We start from the raw sequence: 17,312 nt of genomic DNA, 5'->3' as shown, positions 1-17,312 counted from the left end.
CTTCCAATAGTAATCCTTTGCACAGTGCTTATAAAACTGCCTCTGTTAAAATCCGTAAATCCATTCCTTACATTTTGATTTGAATGCAGTGAATCATAAACGTTGACTTCCAAAAACATCAGAGGTAAATTGAGCATCTCATTTGTAACTGTGTGGAAGAACATTACTGTTTAAATATGCAAATTGATAAACATGAAAACATTCTTTTTATATATACCTTGAAATTGCTAATCTGCTGCGGCTAGGCTGATGCCTTTGAGAAGTACAAATGATTAGAGCACTAATATTTATCTATATTTAGAAGCACAATTCTTGTGGGTATTCAACCACTTGGCTGAGGGCAAATTGTGATTCCATGGAAATATGAATTACGGTACACAAAGCCAATCAAAATGCAGTATCCATCTGCTTTCTAACCACAATGTAAATACACTCCTGGATCAGTTCAAGGAGACTGCCTGAAGATATATGTTGTAAAAATAAAATCATTATTAAGTATGCCTTACAGGGCCATGACAATATGACTTACTCCTCAGCATTAATAGGAGGTGGGTTAGCTATTAGTGCAAAATGGCTCAGTAAGATGTGAAACAACAAATGCTCATTTTAAGCACTGACCTTCACAGAGCTCATCATTGCTGCAGGGCAGGGGAGTTACCATTGCCTTCTTAGAACTTAATCTGTCAATTATTCTGCATGTGTAAGATCTGCAGTTAGGTGGTTTCTGTAAAATAACAAATAATTGTGATGGACGTTGTTAAATAAAACTGCCGCACAGTTGGTAATGATTATTATAGTGTCTGCAAGCCTCATAATGGATAGATCAATTATGTACTCCCCTTGTCTCAGGCTAAATAATGAAAATTAAATTCAGGCTAATCAACTCAAACAGTTAATTCATCCCTTATGGAAAAATCCTAAAGAATTTAATAGAGAAGAATGGTGTTTCTTGTGTGTGTGTGTGTGTGTGTGTGTGTTTAAATAAATCAACCTATAGAAATCTAGAACAGGGATAGAATTATCAGTGAAATTCTATGGATGGCTAAAGGATCTCAGAATAATTTCTTTAGTTTCCTAATAATTTCATTCTTTTTGAATTCTATAGGACTTTCCCATAAGGGATGGGCTAACTGTTTGATCACTGAGAGGCATTCATGGACAGAGGACAGATCTCATGGGATGGACTCCACCTGAGCAGGGAGGGAAATAGACTTCTGGGATGGAGGTTGGCACAACTCATTAAAAGAACTTTAAACTAGGAACGGGGGGAAGAGCACTGGGAGATGTTCATGTAATCACCATGCCTGATTTTAACATTGAGAGGGAGAAAATCAAGTAAAAAAGGATACAGCAATGGAGAAAGGAATAGCAGTGAGTAGGAGAATGGACATCAAGAGAAAGGACAGTGCAGCTATCAGTCAGGCAATACTGGCAGTAGAATGACTGTACCCAATTGGGCGAGGAATGTGGGCGAAGCCAAGCAGCAACAGTCAAGGTATTTATACACCAATGCAAGGAGCCTGGGTAACAAAATGGAGGAACTAGAACTATTGGTGCAGGAAGTGAAACCACATATTATAGGGATAACAAAAACATGGAGGAATGGTAGTCATGACTGGAGTAAAGGTATTGAAGGGTACGTGCTCTTTAGGAAAGACAGAAATACAGGCAAAGGTGGTGGAGTACCATTATATATTGATGAGGTAGACTGTAAAGAAATGAGAAGTGATGGAATGGATAAGACAGAGTCTGTTCAGGCCAAAATCACTTTGAGGAAGATAACTCTTCTTGACCTGCTGCTCACAAACCGGGAAGAATTAGTAGGGGAAGCAAAAGTGGATGGGAACCTGGGAGGCAGTGACCATGAGATGGTCGAGTTCAGGATCCTGACACAAGGAAGAAAGGAAAGCAGCAGAATACGGACCCTGGACTTCAGAAAAGCAGACTTTGACTCCCTCCGGGAACTGATGGGCAGGATCCCCTGGGAGAATAACATGAGGGAGAAAGGAGTCCAGGAGAGCTGGCTGTATTTTAAAGAATCCTTATTGTGGTTACAGGGACAAACCATCCCGATGTGTAGAAAGAATAGTAAATATGGCAGGCGACCAGCTTGGCTTAACAGTGAAATCCTTGTGATCTTAAACACAAAAAAGAGGCTTACAAGAAGTGGAAGATTGGACAAATGACTAGGGATGAGTATAAAAATATTGCTTGGGCATGTAGGAATGAAAAATCAGGAAGGCTAAATCACACCTGGAGTTGCAGCTAGCGAGAGATGTTAAGAGTAACAAGAAGGGTTTCTTCAGGTATGTTGGCAACAAGAAGAAAGCCAAGGAAAGTGTGGGCCCCTTACTGAATGAGGGAGGCAATCTAGTGACAGAGGATGTGGAAAAAGCTAATGTACTCAATGCTTTTTTTGCCTCTGTCTTCACGAACAAGGTCAGCTCCCAGACTACTGCACTGGGCAGCACAGCATGGGGAGGAGGTGGCCAGCCCTCTGTGAAGAAAGAAGTGGTTTGGGACTATTTAGAAAAGCTGCACATGCACAAGTCCATGGGGCCGGATGCGTTGCATCCGAGAGTGCTAAAGGAATTGACGGATGTGATTGCAGAGCCATTGGCCATTATCTTTGAAAACTCATTGCAATCGGGTGAAGTCCCGGAAGACTGGAAAAAGGCTAATGTAGTGCCAATCTTTAAAAAAGGGAAGAAGGAGGATCCTGGGAACTACAGGCCAGTCAGCCTCACCTCAGTCCCCGGAAAAATCATGGAGCAGGTCCTCAAGGAATCAATTCTGAAGCACTTAGACGAGAGGAAAGTGATCAGGAACAGTCAGCATGGATTCACCAAGGGCAAGTCATGCCTGACTAATCTAATTGCCTTCTGTGATGAGATAACTGGTTCTGTGGATGAAGGGAAAGCAGTGGACATGTTATTCCTTGACTTTAGCAAAGCTTTTGACACGGTCTCCCACAGTATTCTTGTCAGCAAGTTAAAGAAGTATGGGCTGGATGGATGCACTACAAGGTGGGTAGAAAGTTGGCTAGATTGTCGGGCTCAACGGGTAGTGATCAATGGCTCCATGTCTAGTTGGCAGCCGGTATGAAGTGGAGTGCCCCAAGGGTTGGTCCTGGGGCTGGTTTTGTTCAATATCTTCATTAATGATCTGGAGAATGGTATGGATTGCACCCTCAGCAAGTTTGCGGATGACACTAAACTGGGAGGAGTGGTAGATATGCTGGAGGGTAGGGATAGGATACAGAGGGACCTAGACAAATTGGAGGATTGGGCCAAAAGAAATCTGATGAGGTTCAACAAGGACAAGTGCAGAGTCCTGCACTTAGGACGGAAGAATCCCATGCACCGCTACAGACTAGGGACCGAATGGCTAGGCAGCAGTTCTGCAGAGAAGGACCTAGGGGTGACAGTGGACGAGAAGCTGGATATGGGTCAACAGTGTGCCCTTGTTGCCAAGAAGGCCAATGGCATTTTGGGGTGTATAAGTAGGGGCATTGCCAGCAGACCGAGGGACGTGATCGTTCCCCTCTATTCAACATTGGTGAGGCCTCATCTGGAGTACTGTGTCCAGTTTTGGGCCCCGCACTACAAGAAGGATGTGGAGAAATTGGAGAGAGTCCAGCGAAGGGCAACAAAGATGATTAGGGGTCTGGAACACATGACTTATGAGGAGAGGCTGAGGGAACTGGGATTGTTTAGTCTACGGAAGAGAAGAATGAGGGGGGATTTGATAGCTGCTTTTAACTACCTGAAAGGTGGATCCGAAGAGGATGGATCTAGACTATTCTCAGTGATAGCAGATGACAGGACAAGGAGTAATGGTCTCAAGTTGCAGTGGGGGAGATTTAGGTTGGATATTAGGAAAAACTTTTTCACTAGGAGGGTGGTGAAACACTGGAATGCGTTACCTAAGGAGGTGGTGGAATCTCCTTCCTTGGAAGTTTTTAAGGTCAGGCTTGACAAAGCCCTGGCTGGGATGATTTAGTTGGGGATTGGTCCTGCTCTGGGCAGGGGATTGGACTAGATGACCTCCAGAGGTCCCTTCCAACTCTGATATTCTATGATACTAGAGGTTTCCCTGATATAGTGCTTGGGGTGTGTTACAGACCACCAGGATCCGATTTGGGTATGGATAGAGACCTCTTTAATGTTTTGAATGAAATAAATACTACTGGGAATTGTGTGATTATGGGAGACTTTAAGTTCCCAGATATAGATTGGAGGATAAGGGCTACTAATAATTGCAGGGCCCAGATTTTCCTGTATGTGATAGCTGACAGATTTCTTCACCAAATATTTGCTGAAGCAACAAGAGGTGATGTCATTGTATATTTGGTATTGGGGAATAGTGAGGACCTCGTAGAAGAAGTGGCTGTAGGCGACAACGTTGGCTCAAGTGATCATGAGTTTAAATTAAAATAGAACTTCAATAAGGGTCCTTGATTTCAAAAGAGCTAATGTCAAAAAAATAAGGGAATTAGTTAGGGAAGTGGACTGGACTGAAGAACTCAAGGATCTGAATGTGGAGGAACCTGGGAATTACTTTAAGTTAAAATTGCAGAAGCTATCTGAAGGCTGTATCCCAAGCAAGGGAAAAAAATTCATAGGTAAGGGTTGCCAACCAAGATGGGTGAGAGAGCATCTGAAATAGGTGATTAAGAGAAAGCAGAAAGCTACAAGGAATGGAAGATGGGTGGAATCAGCAAGGAAAGCTCTCTTGGAAGTCAGAAAATGTAGGGATAAAACGAGAACTGCCAAGAGCCAAGCAAAATTGGACCTTGCAAATGGAATTAAAACCAACAGTAAAAGGTTCTATAGCCATATAAAGAAAAATAAAACAAGGAAAGAAGAAGTGGGACTGCTAAACACTGACAATGGGATGGAGATTAAAGATTATCTAGGCATGGCCCAACACCTAAACAAATATTTTGCCTCAGTTTTTAATGAGGCTAATGAAGATCTTAGTGGTAGTGGCAGGGTGGCTAATGACAGCAGGATATGGAAGTAGAAATTACCACATCCGAGGTGGAAGTCAAACTCAAAACAGTTTAATGGGACTAAATTGGGGGCCCCGGATACTCTCCATCCAAGAATATTAAAGGAACTGGCACATGACATTACAAGCCCAATAGCCAGGATTTTTAATGAATCTGTAAACTCTGGGGTCATACCCTGTGACTGGAGAATTGCTAATGTAATTCCCATTTTAAGAAAGGGGGGAAAAAAGTGATCCAGGAAACTACAGCCCTGTTAGTTTGACCTCAATTGTATGTAAGGTCTTGGAACAAATTTTGAAAGAGAAAGTATTTAAGGACATAGAGGTGAATGGTAATCGGTATAAAATACAACATAGTTTTACAAAAGGTAGATCATGCCAGACCAACCTGATCTCCTTCTTTGAGAAGATAACTGATTTTTTTAGACAAAGGAAATGCAGTAGATCTGATCTAGCTGGATTTCAGTAAGGCATTTGATACAGTTCCACATGGATGATTATTAGAATTATTATTTTCCTGGTATCTCAAGTTGGGCACCCAAAATCAGAAGCCATGTCTGAAAAATTGGGCCCTAGAGGCAAAGGGCTCCGTTAGTATCCCCGAAACCATTCAGTTTCCCATGGTAGTTTTGTCATGTGGATACAAATGGAACCATATGTTTTCATTGATATCTGTCCCATCTTAAACCGTTGTATCTATAGGGAATAAAACTCCATGTCTTGGCACATTGGTAAACTGGGCAAGAAGTTCCCCAAATGAGTTAGTGATCAATATTCCATAGGACCCCTTTTCCCTTTATTCCTGGAAGACTATCTCATATTGAGAAGCATAATCTTCAAGCTCTTATTATTATTTACTAGGTTGTTGCAACTCCATGTCAAATCAGTTATGCAAATCACAGGTAAACAGATTATTGCCCTGTTCTGAGCAATTAGCATCAAGTTGGTCGTCTTAAAAAATTTCTTTGGTGGCAATGAGAATATGCAGAGTCCTATATTAATGAGTGTGTTGTAGCCGATATATACACAGACAATGTGAATTAGTTCATTCTTTTATCACTCATAATTTCAACTCTTGCCTAAATTCTAAGATAACTTCTTCACCTTGTCTTCTATAGTGTGGGGCAATAACTAGCTACCTTGAAAAGGAATCCTAGCCTATTGAATTTACTAACTTCTTGATTTCTAAAGAAGATGTGAAAACACCACTGGTTTTTTTGAAAGATGCAATGGCTGTCACAGTAAAGTGTGCTAATAGGCATCTTCGTGTTGACATTTTGCCAGCTCACTGTTTTGCCAAGGACTCAAAATGCAGCATTAATTCTTCTGTTACTGAAAAAACATGTCCTCTTCCCCTCTCACCCATCCCCGTCTCAGCTGCCTTTGCAGAAAGCTACGTGTAGTCTAAAAGCGTTGAATGTGTTATCAAAATGTTTAGAGTCCAAGCTCATCTAGAAATTCCAGTGGTATCAAAGACCATGTTTCCTAACTTAGTTTTATTTATCCATTTATATTAAACATAGAGGAAGAAACATGTCTAGGTTACACTTAAAACTATACTTTTCATGGGGATTTAATTATAGGCTGAAATGAATTTTTACTTTTCAAGTTCTCCTGGAGCTTTCAGCAGGGGTGCTTATTATTGGCAATTGAATTGGTGCTTTTTCTGAGATGTGGACACTTTCTGTTGGGAATTGGATTGTGCGCACCAAACTCATTTCATAGTTTACACTCCTCAGGTGGTAACAACTTTTGGTTATTATTGACTTTGGGCTCTATTGTAGCCTGATCCTTTAATGAATGCCAATTGGTACTCAACTAATGAGAAGTGTACTGAGGTTTTAGTCCCAGAATCAGACACAACAGAGTCAAAATTGACAAGTTCAATATCTTGTAGGGAATCCCAAGGTGTATGGCAAGGGCATTTACATGGAGAGTAAAACAGAACCTTAACCACCTTTATTAATACAATTAATAGAGACAGGAAAGCTCCAAATTACATAAACAAATAGCAATAATAGCATATTAGAGAAATCTTAACGGTTATTCCTTGTATAGCATATATTCACACCCCTTTCTTGAAGACCTGGTGGTAAGAGACAAAGGACCAGCCCTGTCTTGCATGCTAAATGTCTCTGATGGTCCAGATCCCCAGTGCTTGAAGATAGATGATAAATTATAGCACTAAAATATTGAAGGGTGGAGGGCTAACTACTTTCTTCATGCGGGTTCTTGCTTATATAAGGCCTGGGAATCACCATGAATATTCATACAAACACCTGACCTCCTCTGTCCATATCCAACTGCCTCACCCTCATAATATTGGGGTGCCTTTCCATGATAGGCTAGCATATTAATTCCTATTGACTCATTACCATATTTCTAAAGCAAGTTGGTGGTTAGACATCTACCAATGATCCTATTTTAGTATCATCCAAGCTTAGTATCACTTCAGTATTCCTGTGGTTGCCTCTTCTCATTTTATGCCAACTTTTCTCTTAAGCAAGCTATTCCCAAGTCCCCCAAATCTAGGGTGACCATTAGGCCACTTTATCCATGCTAAAGGTCATAGTCCTATGCTTCACTTATGCTAACTTCCTTAATCCAATATCTTACAGGATGCAGGCCTGTAGGTTCCTTACATTACTGCTAAGTAAAATAAGGCTAAGCTGGCCCTAAGGGCTACACTATTAAAATAAAAAGTCTGAAGATAAAAAGCCTCCTCTAACCACTCACTTGTCTGAGCTATCCACTACCTGTGAAAATTCTTAATTGGTTAGCCAAATTGGAAGACTGCTATTGAAAGTTCCTTTAGAAGAATTTCATATGTAGTATCTTCAGTAGTATCCTTGGGCCTCTTCCTCAGTTACTTAGCCGAGACCGGAAAGAGGCTTTAGGGGAAGCAGTCTGCAGCGGCTCCCTGGGAGAAGAGACGTTTGTCTGGGGCAAGAAATCAAAGAGGAGAAGTAATTTACAGTTACTCCTTGGGAGGAGGGAATTTGAGCTTGTGAAAGTGGAGGAGGGGGCAGAAGACAGAGAAGGGCAGTAGGAAGGAGTCCAGGTAAATAGCTACAGAGTCTGGGAACAAGCAAACCATGGTTGGTGAACATAGGGTCCTTAGGCTGGACCCCAGAGTAGTGGGTGTCCCCAGATTCTCCTACCAGCCACTGGGAAAGAGGCTCAGGGCCTTGCCTTGGATTGGAAAACTGTCTGGAATGGTATGTGGGCACCTTGTCCAGTGCCATTTGATATCCCAGAAGGGGAGGAATATAATGATCGTAGCTCAGCCTCCTGGTCAGAAGAGGAAGCGCCCCAAAGAGGAGGAGGGGCTCAGTGCAAAGAAGAGGGCATCAGACTTGAATGGAACTAGCCAGACATGACCACAAGAAAACACCCAGCAGTGAGTAATCCCCATTTGGCTCATATTGCTTGTTTGGGTTTCACTTCCTACAGCTTTGCATTCTATCTGGACAAGCACCAGTTCCATTTCATGATCTTACTTTGATTACATTTTTACTCCAGTAATATGTAGACTAAAGATGTTCACCTTCAGCCAGTCGTCTTTTCAGATAATTTGCTGTTAAGGATTGTATTAACTGATTTTTCATGTAAGATTCATGGGAGAGGGCTGGAAGCTAAATATTGAACCACTTCAATGCAGTACAGCACAAATGTAGACAATAAGAAAGTACAAAGCATTTAAAAAAAGTTAACTCCATGTGTGAATAATGGGAGAAACTAAAGACCAGCCTTTTCAGAAGTATTCACTGATTTAGTGGGCCTCAGTTTTTGGGTGCTCAATTACGGACAGTATCTATGCCTGACTTTCAGAGTAGCTGGGGATCTGCAGCTCCTGATCATGAAGTGTCATCACAAGTTCTTCCACAATCTAGCTGGCTGATTTCTTGTGGGTATCCTAGCGTAAGTTGATGTTGAGGGGAAGACTGTAGCCTTCCATATTAGTTCAGTAAGGGTATTCTGTGTAGAAAGGGCAGCATAGAAGAAAATGGGATGTTTGTGAGGTATGTACACAAATGGATAGTCAAGACTGGCATCGTTGGTGGAGTAAAGAGGGATGGCAGCGACTACTCCTGTGAGTTGAGTGAGAGTGGTTGGATCAGGCCCAGCACATGACAGATGCTACTCATGTTGCTTAATGTGCCACTGAAAGACATTGATACCATAGCAATGGGCACAATAGAAAAACCTGAGTAGAACAGAATAGATTGTAAAGCACCTTGAGGTCCTTTGGGGCGACAGGTGCTCTTGCAATGTAAATACTTTTGGCCATGTTTTCTTTCACTGTATACTAATAAGATGAGACTTAAGACACATGGCCAAATCAGTCAGTCTTCCCATATGTAGTGCAGGGAAATATACAGCTGATCAGGTGGACGGATGCTAAATAAGTGTAGATACCGGTAGTCTTGAATATTTGTGTTTTGTTCCTGAGCTCAAGGTGTAATAAGGGAGGAAGTGGCTATGTGACTTTAGGATCTGCTTCCCAGAAAAGGAATCATCAAAGTAAACTTTTTCTGTTAGCTGCTCAAATGGTTTGGAGGTCTTCAACTATTCAAAAGTCTGTCTTTTAAATATGACAACTTATGTGAACAATAGGCTAATGTTAATGAATGAATCTGCTGCACATTGCAGTTTTCTATGGTATGAACCTAGGGGAGGGGAAAATCCCTCCAGAGTGTTGCATGTGTTTAAATTTCATCTTGCTGGGCAGTCTCTCTCTTACACATCTAATTTTTTTCCTTTCTATGGATAGCACTTTGCACGTCTCCTTATCTTGCACCACAAAGGACATGATCCGGAACTCATTGGAGTCGAAGGAAAGATGCCTAATTTTGGTAAGAGGTGTTGTCTTTATTAAAATGACCATTATAATGGTACTGGTTCTCTTTGCTTCTTAGAACCAACAGTTCCATGAGAGGGAAAAGCAGAAAGTCTGCAGCTGGTGGGAGCTAAGTAGTACTTAAATTAGGTCCCTAAATATTGAATTGAAACTTATCTGTTTTTAAATTCACTGAGGTCCCTTTACTCTCACCAGAGATGAATTTGCCCCTTATGTTTTTCTGCCATTATTTCTGCCTACACAGAACCATCCTCATTTTCCTTCCACCCTCCAATATCTCTGTTCTTATTTATCCTCCTTTGATCTCCTCCTCCACAACTTCTCCTCCTCATGGCCTCTAACTTTCAGTTACCAAATTGTTCCATTCATCAATGTCACCTTCTCCTTCTGTTGTAAAATCCTTTAACTTATCTGTTGCTTCAGATAAATGGTTTTAATTTAATATTTTAAATGTTCTGTTCGTTTCTGGTTTCTTCTCAGACATTTTTGTTATCCATCTCCTTTAGCCTCTTTTGTGAATACAAAGGTATAAATATTGATGATCTTAGTTTTTGTTAAACTTTTAGTTTGGAAGTAGACTTTTATCTAGAACTGAATAGAATATTTGCATTCAAAGTGAAGAGAGCTTAGTGAGGTCAAACAGTTGTTGGGAGAAAAAAATATTTTACCAATTCTAAGAAAAATAGACTACCTGGCAAAATTTGCCACTTGGTTGTTTAGAGTAGTAGAAAAAGATCTTTCACTGGAAAGAGGCAGAGGAAGCAGGGATGAAGTGTGTTCTATTTCCACACACACAGAGCAAAATCTAAACTTTCAGTCTACCATGAATCTTAAAGAAAAATAACAAAGTACAAAAGTAAAGTCTCCATGAGAGAGCACAGTGTGTGTGTGTGTCTACTTTGCAACAAGCTGAAGCAACTCTTAGAACAAAATGGTTGTCACCATCTTTACACACAGGTAAGATTCTTGAAAACCTAAAGGTGAATTTTAGAAGGAAAAAATGAAGCGGTGATGCCGAATTTTATGCACCAGGAGTGGACTGAAGTTATTTTTGTTTTCTTAAATTGAGGGAAGAGAGAAAATGCCAGATCCTGAGCTGACTTAGATGGAGATACTCAGAGGTATACTGTACCCAAATCTTCAATCCTACACCAATAGGAAAAATATCCTACACAGTCCTCAACTTTATGACGTTTGACTTATGATGAACGGCACTTACGACATTTCTGAATTGGAGCCCTGATTTGACTTACGACCATTGGTTTCAACTTTACGTCCCGCAATGGAGTGGATTGCGGTTCCAAGTGATGACGTTTCAACTTATGACACGATTTTCAGGAACCAATTGTGTCGTAAGTCCGAGGACTGCCTGGATAGAAAAAGGGGAAATGATTCAGGAGAAGAGTTCTTGTAGTGATCTAACAGACTTGGGAACACAGAGTGCCCCAGCGTTGGCTGAAATGAGAGAGATTCAATCATCAAAGGCAGTGTAAATAGGCTAGATGATAGTTTAATTACTATTCTCCATTGTACTAAATACGTTTTTGGTAGGTTTCCGTAGCATTCAGTGTGAAAATCAGGACACATACTACCTGTTTGTCAAGTCCCATCCTCGCAGTAATGTTGAAGAGAAAGCCACTGCCCTTATGCCAGTCTCTTCTCACACCCATGTTCACAGGAAGTTACTTCTTTCCGCTGTTAACAAATGTCACTGTTTTAAGGTGCAGAAAAAGTTTCCTGAAGGAAGGGGTTAGGGGCTGCTGGTTGGACTAAGCCTGAGGCAATGAATATCTCTGGGTATATCTGAGTGAGTTTCTACTTGTGCTCATGGCTATCATTAATATTTGGGACAGGGGTAACCTCCATACCATCACAATCGCACACTGTTGCTTCTCATCTTTGTCTTCAAGGCTCTATATAATGCTGCTCCTTCCTAGTCCCCTGTCAAGCTTTCCATTGTCCCCACCTCATCTTCCTGCACTCCACTAATGTTCCCAGCCTCATCTGCCTCTTTGCCAGATTCTCACAGTCACCTCTAAGCTTCCTTCTGTGCTGCCCCCTATGCCTGGTACAAGCTCTTTGAGTTCATCTACAAGGTCTCTATCCCATCCTCATTTAAGTTTTTCTGAAAAAAACCCACTTAGCCTACATTAAATTGAGTTGACTTTTATGTAAGTTCCCTGTTTCTTTTCCCCTTGCTGCCTGTCCTTAGGTGGGGAACTCCTCAGAAGAGGGACCGTCTCTCTTTAGTGTTCGGAAATTATCTATCATGTAGTGGGTGCCACCACAAATAAATAATAATTCTGTATTTTATTGCTAATATGCTTATTTCTCTGCTACTCCCTTTGTGTACACTGGGTGTTTGGCATGCAACAACCCAAAACTCCTTTTTTAATCCAAAACAGCAATTAAAGTAGTTTACATATATATACTGAGAATTTTGGTGAGGATATTTAGGTGAGCTCTGGATGTTGAAACATCATAGGGAAGTAAATAGTAAGGCTGTTGGGAAGATTGCTAGAAGATGTTCTGCAGAATGCTTTTAAAAATACGTAGGCTGTTGGCAAAGTAAAACAATATTGAGTGTTTCAGCCAAAAGCTTATATTTAATAAAAGGCTTTGATGCAATTTCCTGGGTGGGCAGGGTGAGAGAGGAGAGACAACCCTTTTTGTTATGGCATTGTTAGAAATTTTGTGGGTTTTTTTGCCACTACAAAAAGTCATTTTTTACATGTACTCTTTAATGGTTATATGTCCCTCAAAGGACCCAAAGGAAAATCTTTCATTTACTTCCTTCATAACCATGGACAATAGAGGGATTTTAGCCTTCCATTTTTGTTACTGGGGCCTTGTTAAATATAAATGTAGTGTTGCCACGTAAGGCAAAACAACTCTATCAGATCAAATTTGTTACTTTACATAATTATGCATTGAGAACAATGTATAATTAATGAAGTCCTTGTAGATTCAGGCTGTACTGTAAGATGTAGGAGTGCTGCTATGGCAGTTGAAATTGGCTTTTCAATAGAGGGACTGTAAAGTGTCTCTGGGAAAAATTTTATTGGTAGGAAATTCTTTAATTAAAATAAAAAAGATAGTGTTCCTCTTCATTCAGTCTAAGTAGGAAACTCTTCTTAACTTAAGTGAATCTTTTTTTATAAACCGCCCCCCTTCCCACAAAAAGACCCAACTCTTTTTAGTTCAAATTTTCTCAGAGGTGCTATAATTTATTTTAAAAGCCAAATCTATCACTAAAATGACTTAAAGGCTAGCTAATGTTTTACAGAAATGTTCTTCATTTGTTGGAGAAAAGTGCTCATGGCCCTTTTCCCAGTATAATAATAAGGAAGGAAGGCTATATCTAAGGACTGACTAGAAAGACAGGTGCAGGTCAAAATCTGTGAAATGTAATTTACTGCGTTAAATTAACCCCCATGTTAAGGGTTAGGGAAGGAGGAAAAGGACATTGGTAATTCTTAATTTTAAATAATTTATAGGCTTTATTTTTTTGCTCCCCACTGATTGTAATATTTCTTTGAAGGCTGAAAATTAGGGGCTAAAATCTTGCTGAAGGCCCCAAACACACACAGTAATAAAGGTGGTTGAGCAAATAGCAAAGTTCCTAAACCGGCACTGCACCCCTGTTCTGCCTAACCTCCTCTTCCTTGGCCACAGAAAGGCCTGACCTCCGGTGCTGTGGAAGTGACTGCTTAGCACCAGTAAGGTATATGTTTGTGACTGGACATGTGGTTGGCCTATATTCTCATTGTGTCTCTCTCTCTCTCTCTCTCTCTCTCTCTCATGGTGTAGGTACCTGTGTTTATTCCACCATTTTGAGGAAACGTGTTTTCCGAATGAGAACCCAGAATCCATCTTTCCTTGATCATTTTTTGTCTGGTTACCTTTGGCAAATGTTACTCTTTCCCTTTCCGTCTGTCTCAAATGGGTTAGGTACCAATATAGTTCTTTGGTTTATGTTCCTATTTGTGCACTAGCATCATCAGTGGTGTTAGCATAGTTCTGGGAATAGTGTTTCTTTTCTAGCTGTTGCTGTAGATTCAAGAAGGTAGACCACACAAAAAGGGTGGCTTTTAAAAAATGCAATAGTTAATAGTTTAGTGGAGTAGTTACTTTTATTTTTTTAATTAAGAATTTGAAGGATCTTCCCCATATCAGTAAGTATAAAGATAAATGAATTCAGTGCTCTTGAAAACCGATGGAGTAATGGACTCAGTGCATATGTAATCTGCACTAGCATGCATCTTTGTCATCCTCATATAGGAACTAGCCACTGGAGGAAAAGAGTCTACTACTGCTGCCGGCTAATGAAGTTACATTTTATGAGCAGCCGTAGAGGCTCATACCGAAGGCCCATAAAAAACTCCACTGTTAAAGAGACCCTTAAGGATGCCCAGATTCTTGTTATTTAGAGTGGAGTGGGGACATTGTGGTCCTGCTCTGCTATGTGTATTGAACCATTATCTTATTTATCTCTAACATCTGTTTCTACCAGTGATGGTGATTGGCTGACTTCTTGTGTTTCTGAATCAGTACTTCGATATATTTCTTCACAGCAATTGAATTCATCAGGTGGACACAAAGGGTTGTGATTATTGGGTGTTCTGATTCCATTTGTAATTTCACTTGTTGTTGTACTAGCTATATCTCCCTGTTAGAATGAACACTGAGTTGCAGTGAATGAGGCAGGGGGTGAAAGAAGTGCTAGAGAAACAATGCGGGCAGAAGAAAAAGAAACAGGAAAGCATTATTAAGGAAGTTGCTAGCAGGTTGCTCATCAGGGCCTTTCCAGTGGATGGGTTAGCTGAGGCAGAGTTATAGAGGTATCCCGATGACCTTTGACCAGGCCTTGCAAACTCTATAACTGGCACTCAGTTTTTCTTGCTGGGAGAAAATGGATTGGTTGTTTTCAGGGGAAAAAAGGATTTCCCCCCCCCCCCCCAATACGTTTTTTTTTTCATAATATCTGGATTTGACAAAATACCCCAAAAGTATGCATCCAGAGAGGGACTGGTGAAAAAACAATCCAAAATTGCCCGTTTTGCTTTGGGTGCAGAGTACAGAGTTCTATTTAACACCTGTTTGATCCAGCTCACTCTAGCATAGCAAGGCACAAATTTCAAAACTAACAATGAATAAACAAACCCGTCCAGGCATCACATCATGCCCTCCAAATTCCACATGTGGCTTTAAATAAAGGTTATTCAGATGCATTACATCTAACAGATAACTATGTACCAAACTCACCAGACTCCCTGAAAAATGAAACCATTGGGCATCTAATTTTCCATAACAGGAAAACTGATCAGCTGGGTAGTTCAATAGAGTTCAAAATAAATAAATCTGTCTACTAAACTGCAGTGATCTTTACTAGCTCAACAGACAGGGAAAGGTGATACTGAAATATATCAATACCACACTGAACACCATCTCTTCCATTTCCATTGAGTCAGACATAATTTGACCACATCTCAAACGATTCCTGGCTGTGCAAATTTGTCCCAAGTTTGATAAGAACCAGTGGCACCAAGTTAAAGCCAGACAAGTTCAAATTAGAAATAAGCACAATTTTTTAACAGTGAACAGTGTTAACCATTGGATCAAACTACCAAGAGAAGTGGTGGAGTCTCCGTTTCTTGATGTCTTCAAACCTGGATGCCTTTCAGGACGATACTTTTTTAATCCAACTCAAATTACTGGGCTCAATGCAGGAGTAACTTTGTGAAATTTTATGGCCTATGTTACACTGGACGACAGACTAGATGATCGAATGGTTCCTTCCAGCCTTAAAAATCTATGAATAAGCACACTTAAATACAAAAAATATTCAATATGCTGGACTAATATCGGTCCTAAAGAGAGACTCTTCCCTTATCCCAGGATAAAAGAGATTAATTCCTACTCCCCAGGAACAGACCCAAACCATAAAAGAGCAAAAACATCCTCTGATGTATCACCCAGAAAAAAATGGTTAAGCGGAGGAGACTTTGCAGAATTGGTGTAATAATTAGAAGTGGTTAAGAATTTTCTGATGAAACAGGGTTTAATTGAAATATACCTCCTTGGCAACCATAAAATGGCTCACAAAAATATGTTGGGTTTGGCAAACTTTGGATGAACCACAGACAAATTTGTGGGAAACCTGCCTAGTTTACTGCCAGTTCACATGGTGGGCATCTGGGGAGCCTGAACTTCCAGAACTTGCAGACTTCCAAGGTCTCAAGGCTATAAGGCTCCCCCCTCCATAACAAGGAGCCTGGAATTCCTGAGAACCCTGGCTTATGCAGAATGGAAATTCCAAGTTTTGACGAGCCCTAGTTCTAGTTCTTAGGATCTACTAAATAAGACAACAGCCACCTTGTGCATTAACTACAGCTTTTGAGTAGTCTTTGGTGGTGTAATAACATGATTCATGTATAAAATAATTATACTCATTTGCACTTACAAAGACTTTTACCCATTGTCTGAGCCTGTGAATACCTTGACATCAAGTAAAAATCAAATGAATATAAAAATATTAACATACTGCTAATAAGTAGGTGTATTAGACAATTCCCAAATTATCTCTATCTCACTAATGGTTTTGTATTTAGCACCCATCACCCTGGAATCTGAGCACTTTAATTCCAGCATTTAAAAACTGAACTCCAGGTATTAAGGAATACGGAATGAGAAATCAAAATGAATCTGTGTCTCAGGCCAATTTCTGCTATTTTTATCAAAACAGAGAAGAGTTTGAGTTTCCATTTCCTCCAGCCCTTTCTTCCTCTTGTAATGTGCCTTCATTTGACTAATTTCCTTGAATTTTGTTTCTTGCTTTAGTAGAATTAATATTTAAAGCCCTTATGTAGCACAGAATGGTTAGCAGGATACATGATAGTCACTGAAACTAGTGAAGCACCTAATTCTGTCTGGATAAACCTGCTATAGGGATTCCCATTGTTTTCTCAGTGGATGCAATGGGAGCTCTATGCTAGTGCATCAAGAGCAGACTTTGGCCTTGCTATGATAAACTTGCACCTTCTTATAAAACAATAGTATATGGATAATGCCAGGGAGCATGTGGATCTGACATGTACCCTGAAGGAGGATTTTTAAAATTTTCTTTCTAGCCAGCCTCCACAACAGAGTGATGCGCACTGAAGATACGTTCAGGAATAATCACTCTCTCCTTTCTAAAGCAGCCAGCTCTTTGTGTGTGTGTGTGTGTGTGTGTGTGTGTTTATATTTTCTTCCTTGTCTGGTTTGGTTCCCCTCACCCTTATCCACAAGGCTCTGTCACGGTATTATATAGACTGAGTATCTCATGGTGATTACGAATGCTTTCTCTATGCTCACCAAGAGATTCAATTCCAGACCAGTTTTCAGAGTAGCAGACGTGTTAGTCTGTGTCCGCAAAAAGAAAAGGAGTACTTGTGGC

General features: G+C 40.5%; 1 long non-coding RNA gene across 1 annotated transcript in view; it reads left to right on the top strand.

Annotated features, from left to right (window-relative positions):
• Positions 1-9,842, top strand: part of LOC141993620 (uncharacterized) — a 32,054-nt gene extending 22,212 nt beyond the window's left edge. Inside the window, exon 3 of the long non-coding RNA XR_012640912.1 lies at positions 9,788-9,842. This is a non-coding gene — a long non-coding RNA (uncharacterized LOC141993620). The remainder of the gene's footprint in view (positions 1-9,787) is intronic.
• The last annotated feature ends 7,470 nt before the right edge of the window (positions 9,843-17,312 follow it).

The sequence above is a fragment of the Natator depressus genome, chromosome 9 (genome assembly GCF_965152275.1).
Source record: "Natator depressus isolate rNatDep1 chromosome 9, rNatDep2.hap1, whole genome shotgun sequence".
In the NCBI taxonomy this organism is placed as follows: Eukaryota; Metazoa; Chordata; order Testudines; family Cheloniidae; genus Natator; species Natator depressus.
This window is presented reverse-complemented; position numbering and strand designations above follow the sequence as displayed.